This window comes from Phyllobates terribilis, unplaced genomic scaffold, assembly GCF_046119375.1.
Source record: "Phyllobates terribilis strain yellow unplaced genomic scaffold, ASM4611937v1 Scaffold_11__3_contigs__length_659146591, whole genome shotgun sequence".
Lineage (NCBI taxonomy): Eukaryota > Metazoa > Chordata > Amphibia > Anura > Dendrobatidae > Phyllobates > Phyllobates terribilis.
The window spans coordinates 572,862,035-572,867,034 of NW_027362771.1; positions in this window are offsets into that span (position 1 = coordinate 572,862,035).

The window sequence follows — 5,000 nt, forward strand, 5'->3', positions numbered from 1 at the left end:
TGTCATATCTCAAACCATTCATATCTCTCACTTTTAATTCCTGGGTGTTAAGGGACTCAACAAGCCTTTATCCCTGTTTGTCATTGGAGCTCCCCTTCCATCAATTGGTGATGTTTTGCTACTGAATGGAAAAGAGCTGTGACTCTCTAGCCAAGATGGTGGCAAAATCAGTTAAGGAAACACGGTACCAGTGCCCCATGTGAGAATCGAACTCATGACCTTCAGATTACGAGACTGACGCGCTACCTGCTGCGCTAACGAGGCAAAATGCACGTAATAATCTGCGGAAGTTGCTTGTGCAAAGCAGTACACCTCTTTTTTTTCATATTGTAAGTGAGCTGGCAGTACATCTTCTCCCGTATGGTCTAGTGGTTAGGATTCCTGGTTTTCACCCAGGCGGCCCGGGTTCGACTACTGGTATGGGAACGCATCCTTTTCTGCACCGCTGCCAACATTCAAAAACTGACGCGTGTTTTTTAGTCAAACGTATTTCAAGTAGGATTTGTTTTTTTCAGGCAAAAATGCTGAACGCCCGCGTTTTGGCACTTCATTCTGACCCTTCACACAAGATTCAATTTGGATTCGTAGCTCAACTCATTCTCAACCACCCCTTTTTACACTAAAGTGTCAAGGGACTCAACAACTCATGGGTCCGGTAAGTTATTTGGATTCCCATTTCCTTTCTAATGGAAAAAGTTGTAGAATTGAATGGAAAAGTTCTAAGTTGGTGACAAAATCTCTCGAGAAAAGGAGGGAACAGTGCCCCGTGTGAGGCTCGAACTCACGACCTTCAGATTATGAGACTAACGCGCTACCTACTGCGCTAACGAGGCAAGCTGTACCTGCAGATCTGCAGAAGTTTATTGTGCATAGCAGAAAACTTTTTTTTTTCATAATGTCACTGAGACATTAGTGCATCTTTTCCCATATGGTCTAGCGGTTAGGATTCCTGGCTCTCACCCAGGTGGCCTGGGTTCGACTCCCGGTATGGGAATGCATCTTTATCTTAGCTACTGCCACCATTCAAAGATTGACACGTGTTTTTCAATCAAAAATGTTTCTGGTAGATTTTCACTTTGCAACAAAAATACTTAACATTGGCGATGCATTATGACTTTTGCAAAAGATTTCCTTTTGTTTCATAGCTTAAGCCTTTTTCAACTACACAGTTTTACACAAAAGTGTCAAGGGACTCAACAAGCCATGTGTCCTGTCTGTCATTAGGGCTCCCATGTTCTTTCTAATCGGAAACAGTTTAGAACTGAATTGGAAAGTTCAGAGTTAGTGACAAAATCTCTTGAGAAAAGGAGGATGCCACGTGTGAGCAAAAAACTCATGATCTTCAAATTATTCAACTGACGTGCCAAAAACCTTGACCATGTAGCGTGTTTCAGCTCTTGTAATGTTGATGTTTTGTATTCAAAGCAAAACACTCTTTTTTTTTTTTTTTTTTTTTTTTACACCTGTCTTGCTGTTTACTGTACTGCTTACAACATGTGGAGAAAGACTTAGTTAGTATTCCTGGTTGACTGGTTCGATTCCTGCTATGGGAGAGACTTTTTTTTGGGGACTAGTGTCCACATTCCAAAGCCAACACGTGCCTTGCAGACAGAATCAGTTTAGGTTGGAACTGCTCTTTGCAGCCAAAAATGCAGACCACCAGGTTTTTTGGATATTTATTTGCACAAAAGCTTATTTGATGTCATATCTCAAACCATTCATATCTCTCACTTTTAATTCCTGGGTGTTAAGGGACTCAACAAGCCTTTATCCCTGTTTGTCATTGGAGCTCCCCTTCCATCAATTGGTGATGTTTTGCTACTGAATGGAAAAGAGCTGTGACTCTCTAGCCAAGATGGTGGCAAAATCAGTTAAGGAAACACGGTACCAGTGCCCCATGTGAGAATCGAACTCATGACCTTCAGATTACGAGACTGACGCGCTACCTGCTGCGCTAACGAGGCAAAATGCACGTAATAATCTGCGGAAGTTGCTTGTGCAAAGCAGTACACCTCTTTTTTTTCATATTGTAAGTGAGCTGGTAGTACATCTTCTCCCATATGGTCTAGTGGTTAGGATTCCTGGTTTTCACACAGGCGGCCCGGGTTCGACTACTGGTATGGGAACGCATCCTTTTCTGCACCGCTGCCAACATTCAAAAACTGACGCGTGTTTTTTAGTCAAACGTATTTCAAGTAGGATTTGTTTTTTTCAGGCAAAAATGCTGAACGCCCGCGTTTTGGCACTTCATTCTGACCCTTCACACAAGATTCAATTTGGATTCGTAGCTCAACTCATTCTCAACCACCCCTTTTTACACTAAAGTGTCAAGGGACTCAACAACTCATGGGTCCGGTAAGTTATTTGGATTCCCATTTCCTTTCTAATGGAAAAAGTTGTAGAATTGAATGGAAAAGTTCTAAGTTGGTGACAAAATCTCTCGAGAAAAGGAGGGAACAGTGCCCCGTGTGAGGCTTGAACTCACGACCTTCAGATTATGAGACTGATGCGCTACCTACTGCGCTAACGAGGTAAGCTGTACCTGCAGATCTGCAGAAGTTTATTGTGCATAGCAGAAAACTTTTTTTTTTCATAATGTCACTGAGACATTAGTGCATCTTTTCCCATATGGTCTAGCGGTTAGGATTCCTGGCTCTCACTCAGGTGGCCTGGGTTCGACTCCCGGTATGGGAATGCATCTTTATCTTAGCTACTGCCACCATTCAAAGACTGACACGTGTTTTTCAATCAAAAATGTTTCTGGTAGATTTTCACTTTGCAACAAAAATACTTAACATTGGCGATGCATTATGACTTTTGCAAAAGATTTCCTTTTGTTTCATAGCTTAAGCCTTTTTCAACTACACAGTTTTACACAAAAGTGTCAAGGGACTCAACAAGCCATGTGTCCTGTCTGTCATTAGGGCTCCCATGTTCTTTCTAATCGGAAACAGTTTAGAACTGAATTGGAAAGTTCAGAGTTAGTGACAAAATCTCTTGAGAAAAGGAGGATGCCACGTGTGAGCAAAAAACTCATGATCTTCAAATTATTCAACTGACGTGACAAAAACCTTGACCATGTAGCGTGTTTCAGCTCTTGTAATGTTGATGTTTTGTATTCAAAGCAAAACACTCTTTTTTTTTTTTTTTTTTTTTTTACACCTGTCTTGCTGTTTACTGTACTGCTTACACCATGTGGAGAAAGACTTAGTTAGTATTCCTGGTTGACTGGTTCGATTCCTGCTATGGGAGAGACTTTTTTTTGGGGACTAGTGTCCACATTCCAAAGCCAACACGTGCCTTGCAGACAGAATCAGTTTAGGTTGGAACTGCTCTTTGCAGCCAAAAATGCAGACCACCAGGTTTTTTGGATATTTATTTGCACAAAAGCTTATTTGATGTCATATCTCAAACCATTCATATCTCTCACTTTTAATTCCTGGGTGTTAAGGGACTCAACAAGCCTTTATCCCTGTTTGTCATTGGAGCTCCCCTTCCATCAATTGGTGATGTTTTGCTACTGAATGGAAAAGAGCTGTGACTCTCTAGCCAAGATGGTGGCAAAATCAGTTAAGGAAACACGGTACCAGTGCCCCATGTGAGAATCGAACTCATGACCTTCAGATTACGAGACTGACGCGCTACCTGCTGCGCTAACGAGGCAAAATGCACGTAATAATCTGCGGAAGTTGCTTGTGCAAAGCAGTACACCTCTTTTTTTTCATATTGTAAGTGAGCTGGCAGTACATCTTCTCCCGTATGGTCTAGTGGTTAGGATTCCTGGTTTTCACCCAGGCGGCCCGGGTTCGACTATTGGTATGGGAACGCATCCTTTTCTGCACCGCTGCCAACATTCAAAAACTGACGCGTGTTTTTTAGTCAAACGTATTTCAAGTAGGATTTGTTTTTTTCAGGCAAAAATGCTGAACGCCCGCGTTTTGGCACTTCATTCTGACCCTTCACACAAGATTCAATTTGGATTCGTAGCTCAACTCATTCTCAACCACCCCTTTTTACACTAAAGTGTCAAGGGACTCAACAACTCATGGGTCCGGTAAGTTATTTGGATTCCCATTTCCTTTCTAATGGAAAAAGTTGTAGAATTGAATGGAAAAGTTCTAAGTTGGTGACAAAATCTCTCGAGAAAAGGAGGGAACAGTGCCCCGTGTGAGGCTCGAACTCACGACCTTCAGATTATGAGACTAACGCGCTACCTACTGCGCTAACGAGGCAAGCTGTACCTGCAGATCTGCAGAAGTTTATTGTGCATAGCAGAAAACTTTTTTTTTTCATAATGTCACTGAGACATTAGTGCATCTTTTCCCATATGGTCTAGCGGTTAGGATTCCTGGCTCTCACCCAGGTGGCCTGGGTTCGACTCCCGGTATGGGAATGCATCTTTATCTTAGCTACTGCCACCATTCAAAGACTGACACGTGTTTTTCAATCAAAAATGTTTCTGGTAGATTTTCACTTTGCAACAAAAATACTTAACATTGGCGATGCATTATGACTTTTGCAAAAGATTTCCTTTTGTTTCATAGCTTAAGCCTTTTTCAACTACACAGTTTTACACAAAAGTGTCAAGGGACTCAACAAGCCATGTGTCCTGTCTGTCATTAGGGCTCCCATGTTCTTTCTAATCGGAAACAGTTTAGAACTGAATTGGAAAGTTCAGAGTTAGTGACAAAATCTCTTGAGAAAAGGAGGATGCCACGTGTGAGCAAAAAACTCATGATCTTCAAATTATTCAACTGACGTGCCAAAAACCTTGACCATGTAGCGTGTTTCAGCTCTTGTAATGTTGATGTTTTGTATTCAAAGCAAAACACTCTTTTTTTTTTTTTTTTTTTTTTTTACACCTGTCTTGCTGTTTACTGTACTGCTTACAACATGTGGAGAAAGACTTAGTTAGTATTCCTGGTTGACTGGTTCGATTCCTGCTATGGGAGAGACTTTTTTTTGGGGACTAGTGTCCACATTCCAAAGCCAACACGTGC